The sequence below is a fragment of the Struthio camelus genome, chromosome 1 (genome assembly GCF_040807025.1).
Source record: "Struthio camelus isolate bStrCam1 chromosome 1, bStrCam1.hap1, whole genome shotgun sequence".
In the NCBI taxonomy this organism is placed as follows: domain Eukaryota; kingdom Metazoa; phylum Chordata; class Aves; order Struthioniformes; family Struthionidae; genus Struthio; species Struthio camelus.
In genome coordinates this window covers 79,391,206-79,414,762 of record NC_090942.1, presented here as the reverse complement: position 1 = coordinate 79,414,762, position 23,557 = coordinate 79,391,206, and the positions used below count along the sequence as shown (strand labels likewise).

The following is a 23,557-nucleotide window of genomic DNA, read 5'->3' as shown; positions in this document are numbered from 1 at the left end:
TCCAAAAATTACATGAAAGAGAAGATGGGAAAAAAACACCCCAAAAGGCAAAGCAAATGGGCTGTGAAACTGCTGATAGGGAAAATGCTTTCATAAAGCAGTGAATCCTCTGCGTCACTCTCCTGCTTGGAGTCCAGTGTTGCTCCCGTTGGCATCAAACAGGAGTTTTGACAGTGAAGTGCATGGGAGCAGGATTAGGCCCTTCCCTTCACTCCCATGGATGTTGTCTGAACTTTGGTGTCTCCTGTTGCTTTATCATATTTCAGTAGCTCTCAAACCTTCTCGTTCAGTTCTGAGAGGAGTCCCCAGGAGGGCAATAAAGGCCCCTGAGACGGTATAAGACTATTCCCTCTTTTTCCCTTGGAGTATTGTCACTCGGAGGCAGCCTCTCCTCCAGGGGCTTCAGGATTCCCACAGACATCTGGGAAGGGAGTTATCATTTCCCGGCCGTGGCAAATGCTCGCCTCTACTTGCTGGCGATGACTGTGGCCTGCTTATTTTTGGGTTAGCCAGAGCTTCTGTGAAAAAGCAGCCTATGAGACATATAGGCTACATACGCTAGGGCTTTGCAGCTTTCCTAATCCTCCTTCCAGCCTCTCCTTTTTTGTGCCACTTCAGTATACTCCGACTGGAAAACCACCCCAGCAAAAACCTGGTACAGGGGTTGTGGAGCAAGTGAAGTTTGTAAACACTAAGCAGGGAGGCTAGGTGAAACTGTTCTGGCAGTTGCGCTCAATGTAAATGCTTTTAAATCTTCCTTAGCTTTTCTGTAGTGAAAGCCTTGCAAAAATACCTTTTAAAAAGTAGACAAGCAAATAGCAAAATTTGTTGGAGGCCCTTATAATTTCTGTTTACTTACAGAAATAGAAACCAAGATTATTCTGCCTGAAACAAAGTATTTATGATAAATGCATCTGAGAGAATGTGTAACCCAAGTTCAATCCTAAAAGTACCCGTTCTTACGTCAAAGTCATGCTTCAAGGCCTTTGTTACCAGAATGACAAAATCTTCCCATGTGGCCTCTCTATTATCACAAATGGCCCTTTTAAGTTTGACTGACAGCTCAGGTCAATGTTCCTTTAATTATAAATAAGATAAAGTGTTTGCATTTAAAAAAATGGTATTTTATAGAAGATCGCTCAGCAGTAGAACTAGTGAAATTTTCAAACACAGAGTTTACTCATTGAGAAGTGCAGTTTGAGCTGAAAAATAAGGGAGTCTGGATCGTTTTAACTATTGATGTTAGTATCCTTTGTTTAGAAATGATGTTTTTGTTTTAAAAATGCTGCTAAGTGCATTTTAAAAGATAAATAGAACATGAAAACAGAATATTTCAGATTGAGCTAAATATTTGATTTGGCACCCAAAATGTGGTTTTCAGTTCTGTGCAATTTGGGTTTCTTTCTGGGAACAGAGGTGAAAGAGGATTTGGCGATGAATACAGAATGTTCATTTGGGGGAACACAAAATGAGTGTTTGCTTGACTCTCCTTTTTATCTACTATGGCAAAAAATCAGTTTTGATGTGGTCAGATGGTCCCCAACAATTGAATTCAAGCAATTTAGAAAGTTGCCGCCCTTCGGTTGAAAATGATAATTGACCGTGTGTATTTTGGTGTTTCAAATGCAAATCCCAGTTACTGTTCTGGTAACATCTTAAGATATTTTCATTTAGTTGCTTGTGATTATCTTTCCATAATTTGTTTTTTCAATTAAAGTGATTCAAGTTTGATGTTTAATTAAGCTATAGATCTGGTGTTGCTGATTCCTAATAGTAACATAACTCCGGTACTTGGAAAAAGAATCTAACGGGCAAAATTTCATTTAAGGAAAAAGAGCATATATTTCCTGCTACTGTATATTACAATTTAAGGAGTGTCCAATAATAAGTCAAAGGAGGTCCCCTATTAAAATTTGCATTTCCAAGCTATGCCAAAGAAAATAGATAAAGCCTTTCAAATAAAGCTGCATCAAGTACCTATGGTCAATAGAGAAGTATTTCTCTCTTTGGCATTCATGACATCTCATCAAGCTCAGGCATGATACATTAGAATATACAGAAAATTGTTAATTTTATAACACTATACAAAACTAGCAAAACAGAATGAAATTTATATCAGAATGAAAATAGTAACTTTATATCAGTGCTGGAAAATAAGTTTAAAAGATGGAATAGTCATTAAAAACAATTTCTGGCAATTTCTTCAAAGAAGAAATTGTTCCTTTGTCTGGTAAGCTATAAATGCAGAAATTAACGATAAAGAATACAGAAGTATAAAGTGTAGAAGTATAAAGAATAAAGAAGTATAAATATCTACACTTTCTGTAGCTTACTGGGTTGCTGCATACAGTGGGACTGATTTAATTCCTGTTGAATATAAACCTAGAACAACTTCTGTGAAACCATCACAACATTTTTCTGCTGCTCTGGGGAGTAAACAGCAAGCAGAAAGTCCTTTTTCTTTCTTTTCCAATACTGGTAGAAGGAATCACACTTCACTGATGAAACCCCTTTGATTCCTCCATGAAGCCAACAGGGCTACACATATGCAAGCGGCAAGGGGATTAGACCCTCCATAAACTTGACTGGACGGGTTGGTATCGCTCTCAGATGTGTTTCCTCGGCTCAGCAGCCTGCGCCCAACTAGACGATGCCGGGGATGGTGCTGTGTCAGAGCTGCACATCAGGTCTCTCCAGGGACCGTGGATGTTGTAAGAATGAGTTAATGCTTCACCTCCATGTTTTTGCTGATATTGTTACCCATAGCGTCCTGATTAAGTGGTCACAGGTCGCACAACACGTCTTTTTTTTCTGCATGCTATATACAGAATATAATGCTCTATATATCCTTGTATAGACAGCCTCTTGTATAGAGGGCCTCTTGTATCAGAAGCAAGATTCTTTCTGTGGCCCCAGGGTGCATATTAGGTAGCAGTTTAAGCACGCAGAGTGCGGAGGCAAGACCAAGTCCTGTGCACTCGCTGCTGCCCACGTGTTACAAGGTCCAGAGCTGGCATAAGCAGGGAGGCACTGAGCGCTGAACTGATACATTTGAACTTGTCTGTCAAGGCTGCTTTTGGGACAGGACTAAAATCAAGGAAGCCCTAGCAGTGATTAATACAGATCTTCTTCTTCCCACAGTCTTCCTTCCATGAAGGAGCAAAAGGGAATCATTTTCTTAGACAAGTGGACATCTTTTCCCTAGGACAATGACCAAGAAATGGATATGCTATTGGCAGGATTGGCAGTCCCACATTGTATTAAGGCTTCTTGACCTTGTGTTTTAGAGTACCAGGGCAAATGTACATGGATTTTGTAATTAAAAGATAAGTTGCCTCACTCTTCTTTTTTTCTTTAAGACATGCATAAACGGTGATAGGAGGCTCTCAGCAAGTTTGGAATCTCCTTTCTTGCATCTCTGTTTACGGGCTGTCATTGTCAGAAATACCTACCAAGCTTGCCTCTGCCCACTAAATATGAACCACAAATTAACGTGCTTTCAACTGTAAATACAAACATTTCACTCTAGATCTGTTGTGCCTCTAGTCAAACCACAGGTACAGTAGTCCAGGATGTACTAGCGAAGTTGCAGACCTAGGAGACTGGAGATTTGGGTCTAGACTTATTCCACCTAACTGCAGGTGCCTCTGTGAGGTATCTGAAGTGGCTGAGGCTCCCTTTGGAGGCAATCAAAAGAGACAGGCAACTTCAGAGTTTCATGCCTAAGGTTCAGTGCGTTGTATCCTAAGTCTTGGCTTCTAGCCTCCTTTCTACTATTTATTGCTCGACTTTGAAGTATTCCTTCCCCTCCAATTTTGTTTCCTCTCCTGCTTCTTACTTACTCAGAGGTAAGTACCTTCTCACCTTTGTGGGGCTATCCCATCAAGTGTGCATGCAAAGTTTGCAGGGGGGCAACGCAAGCTGATCGCTAGACAATACTAAAATCCAGCTGATGACAACAGCATACGGATACCAGGACGGAAGTTGTGCCTTTCTTCCGGATTAGCCTTTCTCTGTGTTAAAAAGGGCCATGAGGGGCTTTCATTTCCTTTGGCAGAGAAACCGTGCTGCTCCCAGCTGCAGTGCACCATCTTGTGCTGTGCCTTCAGGGCTGGCTGGATCCAGCAGCATTCCCACAATAATTTATTCTACTCTGCAAGAGAACAAAGACTTCTCCTTTTTCTCCTCCCTTTGTCCAGGGATTCAGGGCTTCCCACACTGGCCTCTCTTCTGCTCCTCTTGCGAAGACTGTTTTGGGATCCATTACTCTAGAAAATCCTGCTGGACTAGTGCCCCCTGGAGATTAATATGTTTAAATGAAATACAAGGCAGTGCAAAATTTGCCTCTCTCCAGCAAGGCAACGTATTTCTTTCTAAAACTGACCCACAGATAGGATGTCTTTTAAAGATGGCATTTGCATCAGGGCAATATTAGCTAGCAGCAAAAAACCAAGATGATCAATAACAGGCTTTCCGATTTCCTTTAGTATCTATTTTACTTATTGTCTCTAGTAAAAGCCCTTGCTTTTATGAATTCAGATTAAGAGACATATACATTAAAAATCACTGGTATATCTGGTATATTCTACCACGTGGCACTGGATTTCAGGTCGCTTTTCTTCAGTGTTTAACCTACTGCTCATTTATTATTCGATTATTTTTAATTTAAGTTAATGTGCTGCAACATATCTTGGAGATAATAGCACTGACTAAGCCAGGTAAAAACGGAGAGAGGCCATGCAACTTTCTATCCCCGCTCTCACTTGTGGCCCGATACTATGGTGCATGGTCTCTCCTCTCTGCTCTGTTTCAGTCGCTCCACTATGGTACAGGAGAGAAATAGGTCCTTTTTTTACGCAGCAGCAGTTTTCAGCTGGTCCACTCTAAGGCTAGGAGAAGGACAAAGTTGCACTTGATCCTGTTCTTCTTTTATTTGGGGGCCAAATATCCTTTTAAAATGAGGATGACAAGTCCACTTCACTAATGACTTCATTCATAATTTCACTCTGGTCTTCAGTTGTGCGTTCCCCATGTCATTCAACCACTGTTATTGTGCTATAGCAGCTTTTGCAAGGAGATTAAATTTTGCATATGATTAAACTGTGCAAGAACTTGGAGTCTCCCTCTCCCTTGTTTCTTCTTTGCAAGTCACAGAAAGAGCAGGGTTTAAATAGAAAACTGACATCTGCCATACAGTCACATGGAGCCTGTCTATATTTAGAGTGATGTCTATAACAGCTACGCTCATTAGGATCATCCTCAGTCGGAAAGACTGTAATTATGGCATTCAAACAAACCAGCGTCTTGCACTCATGCTGGTTTGAATCTGGAGTCACGGCACAGAGTTTGCCAGGTGTAACCAAAAGCAGTACCTGCCCCCAGTGTTCAAACAGGGCTTCAGTCCTAGACTTAGAGGTTAAGACAGGTTGAAACCATGTCTGCTTTTAAAGTACAACCACAAATAGTTATGTGCTTTGCGAACAAGCAGAAGAAAGCTGCTGTCCATGTTATAGTAATAGCATTGCCACGTGGTATAAGAATACAAACCAGAGAAAGAATCTTTTTTTAGAACAATTGGTATCACTGAAAAAAGCAGAGAGGTTTTTGGCACACCAGCCTCTCCTTAATTCTTGAAAATTTGCCTGACTAGGAAATTACTGAGACTAAGTAGGAAAGACATTAAAGCTTTTAAAGTCTTTTCTTGTTACAGTTATGTTTTAACATGGTTGCCTGATTAGAACTTAGTGGGAAAAAGGCCAGACTTGAATGAAAGGAGAAATATTTGAAGGCATGTCCCAAACTGAATGTAGCAAAGTCCTCAATATTCAAAAAGCCTGTAGATTGAGATGGCTAGTAAGTGTTCACTGCAGCTGAAACAGAAACCCTAGAATGGCTCAGAACATGACAGCTTGGGTTCTGAAGACCTCATCTGGAAGTTTTTCAATTTGCTAAATAAATTCGAATTTGGTCACATTTATGTTACACTACTCTTTTTTTCAGGGGGTACTGACACCACAGTCCTGACAAAACTTACTGGTGTGACCTCAGCTACTCTTTTGCTTGCACAGTGCTGTAGCTACTCGAGGGAGCGCAAGCAATATGATTGTGTTGGCAGAGCAGTATCAAAATGTGCTCTGTGGTGTGGCCAAGGGTTTCAAGCCCTGATCTGATCTAAACCTCTGGAAGGTCACAGCGGTATTGACTGCAGTCTCTTTTGTGACAGAGCTTGAAATGTCCTTTACTGTCTCCTTGGAGGAGAAAGAAGAAGAGGAAGATGTTTTGCTAGCAGCGGTGAAGCCGACTTTCTGGGACACCTGGAAAAAGCGCAGTGAATATGGCAAGTATGTATAATTAATATAATTGCTCTTGTAGCTGATGTACTGTGCTGCTCCTGGAGCCAGCCTTGGAGCAGGCCTCCTTTGCACTGGATGGTTTACAAACACAGAGCAAACTGATGCCTTCTGCCTGTGCGAGCTTCTAGGCTAACCCCAAGGGACAGCGTTGCCTCAAACCTAACTGGGATGAAGCTTTTGTAATGTTACTGTCTATTCCACTGATGCAGAAAACAAAGTAAAATGTCCTTGGTAGGCTATTGCAATAGTTTTAGGAGAAGATTTGATCTTTTCTCACTTGCATGTGGTCAGTGACACAGCATCCTCTCACGAGTCATCAACTGACACGAAAACCTTTTGTGCCTTGTGTGCACTTACTCACCCATGCAGAGAGGGTGGAATAGGAGAAAAGGCATGTGTTTTTATGCTTTTTTTTTAATAGGAAGCCCTTGTGCCAGAGAAAACAAACTCAACTCTTTCTCTGTTCCTACTCTCTGAATGTGATATAAATATCATCCCACGTTTTAGCATTGTTAATTAATATGTAATTTCCATTGCCTTCCTTTTGGAGAGTTCATTATCTTGAGGAATGTAACTCTTCATTCAAACATTTCATTTTGTAGGGGGAGAAAGAAACGGAGGCGCAAAAGAACTACTTTAACTGGATTGTGTGACAATGGCTGTGATAATAATTGTCTGGGAGAATTATGTGGAGGTAACAAAAGGCCTCACAAAATGAGTACATTACAAAGACTCTTTTATGACTGAAAAATACTGATGTCCTTAAAAAAGAAAGAGAGAGAGAAGGAGAAGTAGGAGTTGGGGTGATTTTGTAAGAAAATGCAAAGATTACACTGAAGGGCTTCTTTGCACAGGAAGACATTTCCTCAGGATTGCCAGAGGAAATCTTGCACTTTTCTCTTTTGGTTCCCTACCCTTAGTTCCACAAAACATTTTTGCACGTTCTCCTCCTCTTATGCTAACACCAGTGACAGGCTGGGCTGGCGGGCCTGATCCCGTCTCCACCAATTTTGTACCCACTCGGCGTGCAGCAAGCACAGCAGCACTGTGGCTTCCTTTTGCAACTATGCCATTGTGATTTATCTCTGTACAGAGAGCCCATGCCCAGTTTATCTCAGTACTCTCGGCTGGTTGCCAGTAAGTCACCTTTTAGCATCCCGTCTTGCAAATGGCTCCAAAGGAGGTACTCCAGGGTCTGTGCTGAATCCCACCGAGTTCAATGAGGAGAGGTTGGGGGACATATAGGCTGAGTCAGTGGGAGATTGAGAGGCAAGGAGAGAGCGAGAGAGAGAGGCAGGCAGAGGGGGTATACTAGTTATTCTGGGCACCCATCACCATGACAGCTACCTATTATTAGATCTATCATATACACACTTATTTCCACAGCATGCAGAGGGCTGGTCCACGAACTGAAAGATAGTTTTCTGCCCCTTCTGAAAATGTCAGAGACTCTTTACTGGACTCAGCTGACAAGTGGATTCAAGCTTGTAAGTTTTCTCTTAACTCTAAGTTATAATCATGAGAAGTCTGTTTTTCTCATCATTTATTTCTGCTAAAAGGTTGCTCTTGCTGTCACCATTTGGAACGTCGTAGCCGTGTGTACTGAACACTGTGTTCAGAAATTCTTATTTTTGTCACCAAAGTACAGCTGCATCTTAAGGGTGGCACAGAATTAGAATAAGGTATAATGAAGTACCGTAGGTTGCTAATACACGTTACATTTAGCAGCACCTTGACATACGGAAGTGTGCTGCTTTACACTTCTATATAAATGGAACAAACAAGGCAGAAATTAAGATTTCTTCAAAGCTAGCAAGGGACCCATCTTTTTCAATGTAACAGGTAGTTTTTTCTCGTAGTTGGTGACTCCCCAGATGACCACCTTTCCACGTCTAGCATTAATGCTCGGCACTTTTAAGGGACGAGAGTGTGGAAAAACAAATTTCAAACTGCATTGGAGAGCGGCTGCTATGAAACCCTGACACTATTTATAAAATGTGGCAAAGTAACATGGCAGATTTTGTTCAGGCTGATATGGCTAGTAACATCTCCTGTACAACAGCAGAGCTGTAGCTGTGCTGTAGTTATTGCCGAGCATTACCTGTAACCAAAGTTGGGCTGCCACAGACCTGCGCTCCCCCTGACCCCAGCTGCACGTTTCTCCTCCATCCCTTTCACTGGCAATGCTGCTCCTGCGACTGCATGCTGATACAGCTCTGGGAGCTGATCTGGCTGAAAAGCAATTTATTTATTTTGCTGAGAGCAAATCTGGGGCGGATCAGCTCTCTAAACTGGCTAACCACATAACCATAAGTGCCAGTGCTGCAGGAAGGCAGTGATGAAGAACAGCAATGTGCGGGAGAACAAGGGCCCTTCCTAAATCCCATCCAGATCACAGTCCGGTACGCCTGGGGCAGCATGAAAGACCCTGTGGATTTCCGTTTGAAAGCCTCTCCTTGGAGGAGGCGTCTCCATTCTCTCTTTCAGCAAATGGTGTACAGTGGAACTATTAAAGTCCATTTCCCTATGGATTTGTGAGCCACCCTCCCACACAGTCCCATTGCAGCAATGCTAGGTTCCTGCTCTATCCCCCACTGCAATATGCCATTTGCCCTCTGTCAACTTCCTCCCAGCTATCTTCAGCTGCCTCGCATGTTTTGCAGAGGGAGAGGCTGCGTTCCTAATCTCCACACTTCCCTTCACTCCACCACTTGGAGGGGCTCAACACTAGATTTACCAGCCATGTTGGGAAGCGTAGCTCACAGGCTCACCTGCTCCTTGGCCTAAGTCTCCACTAGCCCAGGTAACTAGGGTGTCTCCTCATCCAGGCTCAGCTTACTGCAGGCAGCCCTGGCTCAGGTCTACCTGGCTCAGGGACACAGATAAGCCCTAAGTTCTCACTGGAAGACACCTTCCCACAGGGAGATGATTTCCCACTTGTACACTCAAGTGCTTCTTGCAACTTTCTCCTGTCTGAGTCCGTGGCTGAGAGTAGTATGGGCAGTACCATGTCCCTACACACCATGAACAAGCCATGGCTTGTGCTGGCTTCTCTAAGAGACACCGAGTCACTGCCCTGAGTTGGAAAACAGGAGAGAGACTAAGGATGGCAGCTAACAACAGAAAAAGTATGTGCTTCTAAGTTAAAAATGGCAGCAGTGTTTTTCAGAGTGTGTGGGAGGGAGAGATCAAGTCAATCCTAATCCTAAACTCATTTTTGACTCAAGGGTTTGGAGGACACGTGAAAAGCAGGGCAGTTCTGAGAGGAGAAACAGAGGTGGTAACCACACCTGCCCTGGTTACCCTTTGAGACGCTCGGGGCGAGGCTGAGGGCAGGGGGACTCGGGCTGATGGACAAAGTTGGGGAGTGTCCTAATGGTTTCTTCTGAGCTGGAGATCCAGGCCCTGTGCAATGGCAATGGCTCCCGGCTTTCTCCACCCGGCTGACCTAGAGGTAGAGCTGTTTAGGGGAGCTGCTCCCCAGGCTTGCCTCCAGCCCCGGTTCAGGGAACGGATGGCAGGGTTGATTTTCTAGGGCTGCCTGTTCATCTCACCAGCTGCTCCTTCGTTAACCCTTCCTCCCTCTCCCTTCCCCCCAAACAGACCCTTTCCACAGTCAAAGCATGTTTTCCCAAGTCAGTCACTAAATCAAGTCGATGTGTCTCCCTTCCCCCACCCACCACAGTGACGAGCGCTTGCTGATCAGTCCTTTCATGTAATCTCTGCCGTTTCCTGCTTTGGTTATTAAAAGACAAAAAACCCCAACCCCACAGCGGTGAACACTTTACGGCCGGAGCAGTATCGCCAGCCATACAAACGCTGGAGAACCCAGAGCGGTGTAATGTTTAGCCAGCCAATGCACACCCCTCCACGGGAGGCTGAAGGATGAGGGGGGGCTGTAAAATCATTCCCGTGGACCTGGAGGGGTGGAGCTTTCCTTTCTGTGCTTTCTTTGAGTTACGGTAGTCCTGAGCTAGCCCTGATCTGCAGTGTCAGTGCGTGAACGGCGGGATTAACTTGGCTGCACTTTGCCAGTCCTGTTTTTAGAACAAAGCACCCATCCCGGAGAGCTGCGGCCATGCGCCCCCCTTCTCCTCCACCTTCGGGAGCAAGGCAAGAAGGGCTGGCCAAAGGCCCCCCCGCCTGCTTTCTCGGCTGCCTGGCGATCTTGCATCCCCGGCTGCTTGGACACGCCAGCCTACTTCCTCCTCCTTCCCCAGCCCTTTTAAAACACACGTGCAGAGCATGTAGTAGTGAGCAAGCATGGCTTTAATGAGATAAAAGACAAGACCTTGAGAAAAGTCAAAAGCATCTAGGGGAAAAAACAGGTTGGACACGTAAAGAGAAAAGAGTTCAAGAGTTTCACCAGTGAGCCATGAAATGAAAAGTAGCAGCTGATGTACTGGAGAAAAGGAGCAGAGAGTCATCGGCGGAAACTATGGATCCAAGGTTAACGGCAGGGGGTGGGTGATGGGGGTGAGGAGCTGAAACTTAAAGTAATTACAAAGGCAAAAGAGAGACAGAGAGACAGAGATCTGGGCTATTGCCTTGCATATGGTACAACCTCTATGAAAGGATCGCCAGGAAAACTCCTGTCTTACACATTAGCAAAAGCGTTTGCTTTGTCAGGACCGAGTGCCCCTCTCCTTTTAAAGCTCGAGGCTGAGCACCTGATTTCCTTGGGAAAAAGAAAAGAAAAAAAATCCCAGAGGGCTTCCAAGAATTTGCATTTTCTACCCCCACAGTTGCTTGCCCGGGAGGCTGAAAGGAAGAAATTACTTCACTTTTTTGTTTTGTTTTCTTTTTTTTTTAGGTAGGAAATAGATATAGAAATAAAGGGATGGGAGGGCTAATCGTGAAATTGAGTGTAGGTTAAAAATATCAACAGTAAGTGGGGAAGAACCGCACCCCCTGGGATTATTCATTTAGAAATATTTAAATAAATGTGTTAAAAGCTGAGGCGAGCGTTTTGTTTTCCTGCCGAGACGTGAAGATGCAGGCATAAAAACCAAATCAAATCCAAGGGAGAGCGTTCCCTGCGCCTGTTAAAATTAAACGCCTCTTACGTACACACACACACACACACACACACACAAACCCATGCAAAAAAGCCGTGAGAAAGTTTGGCAGCCCTGTACAGCCAGGGAGGAAAACGAGGAGCAATAGGAGCAGCGATTCACGTTGCTTGAGCCCTAAAATGCGGAGGCGGAGTGGCAGGACGCTGGCTAAACCCCGGCAACGAGCCCCGGGCACCGCGGGCGCGCAGCGCAGCGCGGCGGGGCAGCCTCCTGCCTCCCGCCAGCGCCGCCGCCGCCGCCGCTGCCTTTTGTTCCCAGGCAGCTGCGGCCGGACTACGTTTCCCAGTAGGCTCTAAAGAGAGTGGGGGGAGAAGGGCTTTTCACCCTTCTCCCTCTCCCATCGCATTCCTCCTCAGTGGAAGAAAAAAAAAATCTCTCTCTCTCTCTCTATACACACACACACACACACACACACACATATATATATTTTCACTTTGCTGACACATCATGTGCGTTGAGTGTGCAAGAGCTGCAAAAGGCAGCCCCATGAAAATAAGGAAGAACTTACTGCTTCCAAAATCAAACTCCAGAGAAACATTCAAAAAAAAAAAAAAAAAAGGGAGAGGAAAAAAAAAAGAAGAAGCCAAAATGGTTAAATCCTGGAGTAGGAAGAAGGTATTCCTGAGCTTTGAAATCTTAATAAATTCACAGAGGAGAGAAAATACTTTGTTCTTTCGTGGGAAGGGATGAACAAGATCTTTGCCAGTCACTCCAGATACACACACAACTTATGCAACTGTATCCCAAACTAAAGCACATGCATGTCTTGCATAATGTCGTTTGTCACCATACAAATGCTGCTTTTCTGGCCCCTGTAGAGCCTACAGATTGCTTTACTGATCTTCTGCATCAGATGGCTTTATCCTTCTGGTACTGCATATATTGAGATCCGAGGTCTGTGTAAACATGTATAAACAAAATGAGTATTTTGTAGCAGGTTTATTTTTAGTCCTGGTGTTTTTACACTGGGGAAAAAGAGGGTTGTTTAATTAATTTTGATTCTGTTGGGTTGAGAGTGATTAGTGCTAACAGAGATCTGGGCGGAAGCAGAAACTTTACCAAGGCTTTACAAAAAATACATATATATATATATATTAGAAATTGCTAGTTTTATATGGTCTTCCTATAAACACTGCCCTCTCAGTTATACCTTTGACTTCAGCAAAGTGATACCAGTTTAAATGAAGAGACATTGGCCTCAGGTTTCTAAAGAGTCCTAGTGACAGAGTTTCTCTATAACAAGAGATAGAAAGTGGTGATTACAATGAACTAGGAATCTGCTAGCCAAGCCTCTACTCCGTAGGGAGCCGATTCAACTTACACAGTTGTGTGCTACAGTGTGTGCATGTGTTTAGCAGTCAGATTTGAATGACTAAAGCAAAATTTAGTAGCAGATGTTACATGTAAGCACATGGATGCACGAATGTGTGTGTGTGTGTGTGTGTGTGTGTGTGTGGATCTAGACATAGCGGTGCAGAGATGCAGAGACATAGATACATACTGTGTATGCACTGTGCGTCAGTTGTCTCTGTGACAAAAGACAAATATAATGTCAATATACATGAGCTTGCATGTTATTTTAAATGGTAAGATAGAAAGATTAACCTCCCTGGCTGGTTTGGCAGAGAAAATTATTCTTGTTCAGCTGTAGTTTTCATCACCTTATTTTGTCCTTAACCCTTGTCATGGTTATTTTATGTTAAAGATCTTTACAGGTATATATTGAAAAATAAACTATTTCAGAGGGAATAGTTCTAAATATATAGCTTTCACATTAGTGTTTTCTGTTCACTTTTCCGTTGTAGCAGCATGCACAAAGGTAACAGTCCAATCTGTTTCACTCCATTATGCCTTCACTTTTGTCTGTGAAGTCTGGGCTTCAACGTTACTAAGGACTATTAAAATATATTAACAACCAACATTGTTTTCACTGAAATCAAATCAATATCAAGGTGGCATTTTTATACCAACAGGGCAGGGCTTAAATGGTTGTTATATTTTTATTATACATATTTGTATTATAACCAATGCATAACTTTGAGCCAGGTCTGTGACTTCAAGCACAGACATGAGAAAGAAGTGATAGGGAGGCACTATGTGTCAGGAGTGTCCCTGGCAGTTAAATTTTCTCCCCTCGTTCCCTAAGAAAAAGTCATTTACTTCCAATTTTTTCCCAACAGCATGCTGCTACCTCTTTCCTTTCTCAAAGGCTTCCTGGCTCCATCCCTTGAGTGGTGGAGGGAACCCCACTGTCACCTTCTCACTTGCTCCAGCAGAGAAATACTGAGCCTACTAATTTCTGTTTGAATTCCCAGGCCTTGTGTGTTTTGTGTGCGTGCGTGGCGGTAATGGTGGGTTTGCTCAGCTTCCTGTGGCTGAGCTGTGGCATGAGTCACAGGCTAGTCATCTCGTAGTGATAAAGCTCTGCCAGGATGCTTGCTTGAATGACGAACCTCTAGACAGCATTCTCCAGCCCATCTTGGAGGGGCTACTACTAGGTGTACCTTCTCTATAGGACAAGCTCCAGGGCTTCTTCAGCTCTGGGACAGGAACCATTGATTAGAATCAGGCCAAGAGCATTTTTTTACATTGTTAGAAAATGCTCAGACTTCCGGATGCCTTCACATTATGTGTAAGGCATGAAGGAAGGACCGTACATTTTTCTGAGCCATTTGTTGATAAGACTGGATTATATAATTCTCTGATTTCACAAAGCTGAGTATGGGATTTAATCAGTTTCTCTACTACAACCTTACTTATTGAAAGAGTTACATGCACTTGGCTTATGCAGTTTCTTTTGCAGTCTCCTGTCTTACACCTTTGCCACTGAGCTCAGTGGGAATATGATGTTTCTCAGGTGTGCAAGACTGGGCCCAAATACAGTTTATTCCCTTTCAATATGTGACTAATGAAAATGTTACTCTTCTTACCCTTTCCCTCTGAATTTCTCTCTTGTTCTGCTATTATTTTATTACTAATTCTTGTCATTATATTGCTAAAAAGCCAGCTTTACTGTACTGCTGGTTTCCTGAGCCCAGATCTGGCCGTGATGAAAATGAAGATCTCCTAGGTTCAAGAGAGATCAGACCTACGGTTTGCATGAAAGGTAAATTGCAAACCTAGTCTTGCAGTTCTCACTCAAACAAGTTGCACCACTGGCACAAACCCTGCATGTCCTTAGGCAAATCTCATTGAAGTCAATGTGTGTTAAGGTTGAATAAAGGAATTCATTGATTTCAGCGGTTCTGATCTCATGCGTCAAGACTTATTCAGGTGAGTTGCAGGATCATGTTTCGAAACTGAGGATATTTTATACTGTAAAACAGATGCACAGACCTGACGCCAGATCTCTGGTTGCTAATCGTAAACAGAAGTTTATGATTATTGCTGTATTCCTCTTAGTATTTTATGTATAACATTTGAGCCACTACCTACAGATGTTTTACATTAGGTAGATACAAAAATACCGTTAGTGGCAAATATATTTTGTATTTTCCTATCACTTCAGAGCAGATGAGTATGGAATGCATTCAGCAAGGTAAGTCATGTATTTCACAGCCTAACAGAATTTTAAAAAAAGGATTACCATAAAGTATTGTATCACTGACATTTTAACAAATCAATGCAAATTGAAAAGACAGGAACCAAGAGCAGAGACCAACAGGCTTACTCCCATTCTTGTAGAATCAAGTGAAGGAAAACTTGGATCTAAGCAACACTTGTTTGCTTGTTTAACTTGATTGCTACAAAGCAGTCTTAAAGGGATTCATCAGTACGGGTAAGCAAGGAATGTGTTTACAGGGCTGGCTTTATTTACATTTAATATTTTGTCTCCTGACTACAGAATTCATTTTGTCTTTTCCAGTCAGTAGGTATAATGTTATGAAGCAAACTTCTGTGCTTGTTCATTGCTCTTGTGCACATGGCTCTGTCTTGGGCTCAACTCAGTTCCCCCTGCAGTCAAGGGAAATGGCTCATGTTGACTTTCCTGAGAGCTGGTGGGGTCCTACTAGCCCCAGACCTACCTCCCTTGCTCTCAGTCATGCAGCTTCCTTTGACTGCCATGGGAGCAGGATGCGGTCCTTTGACAGAAAGTCACAGCGCCAGCCCATGCAGTAAGATCTCATTTATTTTCATGATGCCTTTTTATAACTTAGTTTTATGACTGGTAATTTGAAGGGAAACCTCTAGGAGCAGAAGCAGGAAATGCTGCTCAAAGTCATGTGCTTTTGGTCCTAATGCTTCATCTCTCTTTTAACTTTTGTAATCCTGTATTTCCCCAGCAATGCAACTCAGCTTAGAGTGACATGAAGGAGCACAGGGAACAGTGGCCATGCACAGACATTCTCACAGCAAAATCAGTATTGCTGAGCCAGAGCACTCAAACATCATGAGCTAGCCCATTCCTGCCTAATCGTGGGACTGAATAAAAAAAATCATGAGACATTTTCAAGTAAATGTGGGCTTCCTTATGCTTGCTTTCCGATTCTGGTTTTGCAGTATGCCTAGGCTGTGTTTTCAACTTTTCCCCAGTAAATAAAAGGCCTAGAAGTGGATCTAAATCCAGAACAAGGGGTATTTAATAAACAAAACCAAATGCTCTTCTTACAAGAATGGGCAAAACTGAAAAAAAGAAAAAGGTTTCTGCAGAGGCATAAACAGAATAAAGTAGGCATTACAGAATGTAGGAGCATGAATTGCTTGGCATTCTTATACAACTCACCTAGTATTTAACTGGGACGAGGACAGAGAGGCTGACATTTAGCCCAGAAAAAGACTGAGGGAAAGCATCTAGACTGGGAAATTACAGTGGAAAATGTTATAGCAGCCTCTTTGACACAGGAAGTATCAGGACACAGGAGGCCTTTTTTCTTCAGCTTGGACAATTTGCAGCTCAAGAGATTTGCATCAACTTTCAGGCTGTGTGTAATTCAATCTGTTCTTACCTGTGTAGCGCGGCCCTGACTGCTGGCCAGTATCTTCCCACAGGAGACGTTGTTATACCTGAGACCTACAGCGGCACTCAAGTCTTTCCATGTTCAGCTGGGAAAGGATAATTATCAAGGTGTATATACCTGGTGCATATACCCCCCTGACAGGCCCTGGTGACTTTTAGAAAGTGCTCAAGAGCCTTTTGTTTTAGCAAGCTTAGGAGAAGAGCTTGTGCGTGAGGTGCAAACATTTTAATGCCCTAAGAGAATATTGGTGGTCAGGAGAGAGAGACTCATTCACTCAAGGGCTGAATCTGTTTTTCCTCGTGCTCTGTTGTGTTTTGCAGCCTTGGCACATCTTTTGTTGCACTCAGCTTAGTGCCGAGAGGACTATTTAAAGAACCTCAGTATGTTTATTTAAAGAAGAGAAAAAACTCCTGAGAAGGCAGAATGTTTATGAGCTGTTCCCTATGATTATATGTGAAGTAAGACACAATGACCAGCAATTGCATCGCACATGGGGTGTTTATGTCATAAGCATTTTATCTTTTCTTTTTTTAACCTCAGCTTGAACAGCTCCTAGCACAACTGTCATACCTGGGGGCCTATGTGGTGCAGCAAGACAGTAACTAGTACCTCCTGCTTCTGAGAATGAGTGCACGTAGACTGTGTACACAATATCCTATTGCTCAACACTTCTCACTTGACTTTCTCAGCTCCCCCATTTTGAAGATGATATTCCCATAGCCTCACTGTGCTGATGTGCAGTGTTACTTTCAAGCGATAATAACAGGGATGATATTGATCTGAATATATTCCCAGAGTGATCCTTGGAGCAAAATTTGTTGAACGAGGGTGTTATTTACAAATTCACCCCAATGTACAAAAGAAATTCAATTATTTTTTCAAAGCAGAGTGATAAAAGGATTCTGGTGACTGGATCAGCTTTGCAAATCAGAGGGAGGCTGGAAGCGCAGGACAAAAGCAGGAACAACAAAATTGAAAAAGGGGGTGGGGAGAAAGAGAAAAAAGAATATCTAGGAGGTTTGTGTAATTAAGACCAGATTAAATAGTTGTGCTTTGCAAATGATACAAATTGATATAGTTTTAAAAAGCCATTACTAGTACTCCACTATGGGAGTTCAATATATTCGCTGCCCCAGGGCTCTGTTTAGCAGAAATGTTAAGCAGGGCTTCTGTGTGCAGGAGCCTGCTGAATACCGTGAAATGGGCTTCTTCATCTTTTTATCCTATTCAGCAGAAATTTGACTGTCCCACGGAAATGTTTCTTAAGACTGCTGGGGACTTTTGCGCAGAGCCAAAACGAAGTGAAGGCTTCATTGTAATATTCGCTCTCTGGTGGGTCACTATCTCTTCATTGAACTACAAAGCCCTGTTGCATTCTGCCACAGAAATTAATTTAATATTTTCATCTGAAGCAAAAGCGGTGTTGAGTTAAATCACTGCCAGTGCATGGGGAGCAAAACATAGGGAATACATTTGCAGTCACTTTGTGCAAGAGCAAAAGGTGGCATCAGGCACCTGAATCAATTGGCAAAGAGCCAAGGTGACAGGTGTCAGAGTGTGTTTTCCACACTGACCATGAGGAGAAGACAGAGATCAGAAAGTTCTTGGCCCCTGCCAGAGTCAGGGCCAGTGTATTAGGGCACATAAAATATTACCTTGTGACAGATGAATCGTTTGATAGAGTGAAGACACTAGGGGCTCAGGTACCTCTTCCAAAATAAATAACATGGTCAAAGCATGAGTGAGCTTGGGCTGATAGTTGGCTTCTATCTTTCCCTACTAGAAAGCTTGAATAAAGCCTTCAGGATGAGATTTTCCAAACTACTCAGGAGATTTATATTTGGAACTCTTGTTGGAAAGAGGCATCGAAATCACCTAGCAGCTAGGGAAACCCCAGGCTTACTGTGAGAGGTTTTTTTTTTGTATTTCTGTGATTTTCAGCCAGGTTTATGCAACAAGCTACACATGTTTTCCCATGTGATAATGAGTGTTGAACCTGTTCAGAAAACATTCTGCAGCTTACTACCTCCTGGCTGAAAAGGAGGTCAGGGCATACTCTGGAGAGCCATCCTGGAAGGTATGGACTGCTCATTCCAGAGGAGGGAGACAGATGAACAAGAAGTAACGAGAGAACTTGAGATGGACTTCAGTATTTGGTTGATTTCTTCATTAACGTGAAACTTCTGGGATTAGGTGATACAAACACTCAGCAGAGAGAGTTGAATATGTACTCAATGGCATCAGCTACCTGAGCTGTTCCAGTGCCTGGACTGCTGTCAGTGTCTTCTGGCACTGCAGAATCAGGCATAGATTGGATGGGAGTCCTCATCCACTAGTAGGTTTGAGGTAGTGCATGTCCACTGGCCAAACTGTACTTGCTCCTGTCCTTTATCTTGCTGCTGATGTTCTCACGGTCATGCCATTTGACATGAGAATGGCTTAGGATACTCTGTCTCAAACGCAGCTGTTAAGGATGAAGTGCTATAAATGCCATCAGTCAGGGCAAACCTAAAGTTTTAGGGGACATCCTCTTCAGACACTATAGCTGTCCCTTCAGATAAAGCCAGCCAGATTATCAGTTGCTTACTGTGCTGTGTTCATCCACGTATCAGTGTGAAAAGCTCACTTTGGAATCAGTGAGGGGTTCTGCATAAAAATGAAGAATGATGGTGCAAATTTTTAAGGCATGTATTCCCTTCTCACTCACCTTTGAGAGGAACCTACAGGAGCTCAAAGAATAACAGGCTGAGGCATCTACTGGGGAAAAAAATAACAGGAACTTGATGCTGAAAGAAAAACATTTTTCTGCCTAACACGGGAGACAAACTGTTGGAGCGGTAGTTATCCACTGTCCTTGCTGAACCTCTCAAAGCTAGTTAGGCCAATGAGACCTGTGGTGATTTGCTTTTGGTGCGAGTACTGAGGAACACAGATGGAGCTGCATTCATGGAATGGCATTTTGCTTTAAACCAATTCTGCACTCCACTTTGGATATGTGTCTCTAACCCTTGCTTGGCTGGGAAGCTCCCCGCATAGTCTTATCCCGAAAGTGACAACTCAGGAATAGAATAGCTTCTTAAATTCCATAAATAAATATTGCCTAACAAAGCGTAATTTTTTTTATTCAGCTTCTGAACACAGGCCTGAGAGAGTGAAAGATGGGATTCATTTTTCAAAGGAGATTAGGAGCCCAAGTCTCACTGAAAGTCATGGGACTAGAGTGTGAAGGCACACATCCCAAGAGGGGTGGAGTGTCATAAGTCCAAGTGACTGTCACCTAGGCAAGGAGGATGTAAGTTCCATATCCTTTAAGTCTTTTAAACTTTGACACAATTTCATGTTTTATTAGCTATATGCCTCCATCCTTATGCTTCTCGCCGAAACTAAAAGAGAAAAAGACTAGTGAATTTGTCTACTTTTTGTTTTCAGGTGTGCAACTTGATACACCTCAAAGTGACTTCATCTTCAGGAAAAAAAAAATCACACCCTTTCCAACATGAGAAGAGAAAGACCCAGAATTTGCTAATCAAATTTTCAAGTATTCCTTGAGATTAAAGGTCATGGGAGGGATTTTCAGAAGTGTTCCACACTAGCTTTATTCTGCCTCATTTGAATTTCATCCTTGGCTTCAAAGTTAGTTATGTTAGCCCAATATGAGAGCTCTGGAAAATCACTCTGCATTGATTTAAATCTCAGAGCCAGTGAGTACACTTTGTGCTGACATAACAGGAGTAAATCAGGTGTGTGTTACACTCTCAGGACCTGCTTCAGTAGTTCAGCCAAGACACATCTCCTCCTTTGAGTAAGATGCCAGATGTTCTCTCTGCAAATCTGTATTCCTTGACTACTTGATAGTAGAAAGCAAAGATGTTGAAGCCTTCCCAGAAAGAACATTTTCTTGACCAATTTTTCCCAAATGTGCAGGACTATGTGGAGCTTAGCTACTTTTCTGCATATGTTGCTGTATAATCTGGACACAGTACTAAGGCTTGTATTTTCAGTGTAACACTTTGCATGGTCATTTACATGGGTGTAAAAGTCTATTTAGAGAGATTCAAAATGTTGTTCTTTCAAAACAAAAAGGGTCAAGTGAAAAAAAAACTGTTTGTTTTAACAGTGAAAAAGAATACAAAATTCCCTACTCGGAATCCAGCTTCCAAAAAAAAAATCCCACTTAATTTATTTTACCGGGCACTATAGAGTAGGTTATATATGAAAGGCAGCAGACAAAAGTTAAATTTGGTACTTAGAATAAAAAGCAATTGGGTAAAGAATAAGCTGACTTTACCTCTTTGCTTTCAAATGAGGAGCTTGTGATTTTGGGGGATGAGTGACAGAACTTAAGAGAATTCTTCATGGTTACTCCTGACAAGAGAAAATATATATTGTTTACCCCTTTACATCAAGTTCTATATTACAGTTATTGATGCAGCTCTTTTCCATAAAGACAACATAGGGACGGTGCTGCTGAGACTTGCAAATACGCCAAAAGTTTTGATTTTAATATATTTTTCTTGCATCAGAGTGTCTGCATTTTTCAGAAGCCCTTTGACTTGTGCGTGTGGCAGCACAGGGAGAGACTTCCCAAGGACTGAAATAAAAGCTAAAGCCCAGCTCTTGATTTATAGAACCATGTAACCCATTTACCCATCTTTCTCCAATGAGTCAAAAAATTAACAGCATTTTGCATCTTAAAGGGCCAAACTTTATCTGCAGATGTAATCAGGCATTTTTCATTGAAGTCGTTAAGTGTTGTCTGCAGGTGTTGTCCTATCTTGAGATTCAGAGTCTGTTTGGTAAGGTCTGATCCTGTGGTCCAGCTAGAAGGCTATAATGAGACAGCTGGGAAAAAAAAAAAGAAAAACTGAAGGACAGGATGAAAGGCAGAACAGGAATGTGCTTACTCAGCATCAGTGGGAGAACAAGGGGGAGTATTATAACTGGAGAAATCCTTAGATGATAATGGAAAGGAATGGAAAGGAAGCCATTCAATTGCAAACAATGGACTTGACAAGACAAGAAGAAGAGCTCCTCCTTCAAGGGAAAAGCTAGACTTTTAAAGGTGTATAGGCACCTAATACCTTTTGAAATCAAACAAATTGGTGCTTTGCAGGACAAGTTAGACTTATAAAGGTGCTATGGATCCAAGTCAGAGGCATAAGTGCATTTACGCATCTGGCCTTCAGTGCCCTCAACTCTCACCAGAATGACAAGCCTTAAAAATAGAAAACACTCTGTATGGACGCCCACTGAAATCCAGCCTTCCGTGTTGAGGAAGTCTGTGTTCCAGAACTGTGATGGAGCTGAGAACTCATGATAGAAAATCACATGGGCCAAATCCCGAATGCCTTGCTCCAGTGAAGGGGAAGGAAAGTTGCTCTTTTAATGACAGGATGAAGACTTAGTAAAAGCCTTGAGATGTTCAATTGTGGATAGCCACTTTTGTCGAATTAACTTCTAGAGACAAGTCAAACTGAGTATTGTTGTCTTTTCAGGTCACGCTGTACAATTTCTGTTTATCTGCTTTTAGATTATGAAAATACCCTAGAATGTCGTGTCTTCTATTATATTGACATTGTAGCTTCTACAGTTTTTGGTGTGCTCTTTCTCTCGCCGAGTGAGAAAGCCAGCAGAATGCGTGTGCGTCCACTAGCCTCTGCAAAGTGTTTGAGTCTGGAAGGATCTTAAGCTTCTCCTGATTGATAGTAAGAGTATTTCTGAGTAGTCAGGACATGTAAATCCTCCCTGTGGATGTGAAAAAACTAAAGCAAGAAGGTAAGTACATTCAAGAAAATCTTGATACTTCATTAAAGACTAGAAGTATTTCAGACATCTTTCAAGTTGCATTTTACATTTTAAATTATTACATGTAAAATGTTTCTGTTCTCCTTCTTTTACCCCCTATAGATGAGGATGACCTGAAGGTTAAAAATCCTCCTAAATGGAATGTGGTCACAGGGAATCACTTTCTTCTCCTTCTGCTGTCCAAGCAATCAATGGAAAGTTTGTGTTTACGATACTTTAACAAGATAAGCAATAGGGACTCTTAGGTTGCAAGGAATAGAATAATAGCTATTGTAATCAGGTAAACGGGAATTAGAGTTGGATGTGGCCAGCTCGAGAGTGAAATATAAGACATAGGACAAATGTATATTCACAGGAGGAACCCTGTGAGGAAGAAAGAGTACCCGTAGTAGCTGAAATTTAGGGCACCCTAATCTGATGCATCAGCTGTGGAATCATAGTATACTGGCCCAGAAGGATGTCAAGAAGTCATCTAGTCTATTCCTTCCTCCAAGAGAGTCTCAAACAATACTCTTGTCCTTTCTTGAAGTTGTTTGTTTAACCTCGTCTTAGAGATCTCCAGTAACAGCGATTCCAGCGTCTCCAAAGAGAGTGTGTTCCAGCATTACCTTTTTTCACCGTTAGATGTGTTCTGCCTAATTTCTAGTCTGAATCTCCTTCGCTGCAATGTAAATCCATCCCTTCCTGTTCTCTTCCCTGGATAAGAAGAACAGGTTATTACCTTCCTGTTTCTATAGGCCTGAAGACTGTTAACATAAATCCCCTCAGTCTTCCTGTTAGCCTAAATAGCTCCAGTCCTTTAATTAAGGTCTGTGTAGATCAAACATGCTCCAGAGCTCTGATCCCTCTTATTATTGTCCTCTGCTTTCTCTCCAACTCAGACACATCTTCTTTGAGGTTTGGTGCTCAAAACTGGAGATAGCTGTCCAGCTGAGGCTTTGCCAATGCTGAGTAGAGCAGAAGGATCACTTCAGGTGTCCTAAAGACTACGCTCCTGTTTATGCATCTCAACCTTTTTTGCAACAGCATGACATTTTTGATGTTCATTCAGCTTGTGATCCACTATAAACCCAAATTCCTGTCCTGCAGAACCACTATCTAAGCAGTTAGCTCCTATGCCTCTATTTCTGAAGTTGATTATATCTGCCTAAATGTAATCCCTCATACTTGTTCATATGGAATTGCACATTATTTTTTCAGAGCACTTCTCCAGTTTGTCACAGTCATTCTGAACTTTCATCCTATCCTCCAACATACCTATTGCCCTCCAAATCTCAGATTATCTCCAAATGTAATATTACCCATTTCATCACGTTGTTCACAAATGAAAATATTATGCAGTCATAATCAGTGAAGGGCAGCG

At 42.5% G+C, this 23,557-nt stretch overlaps 1 long non-coding RNA gene across 1 annotated transcript; it reads left to right on the top strand.

Moving 5' to 3' along the window:
- The first annotated feature begins 6,128 nt into the window (after window positions 1–6,128).
- LOC138065791 (uncharacterized) lies at window positions 6,129–22,392 on the top strand. The gene is made up of 3 exons (XR_011138860.1): window positions 6,129–6,341; window positions 7,740–7,840; window positions 19,819–22,392. It is a non-coding gene; the product is annotated as an uncharacterized lncRNA (long non-coding RNA).
- Window positions 22,393–23,557: the final 1,165 nt, after the last annotated feature.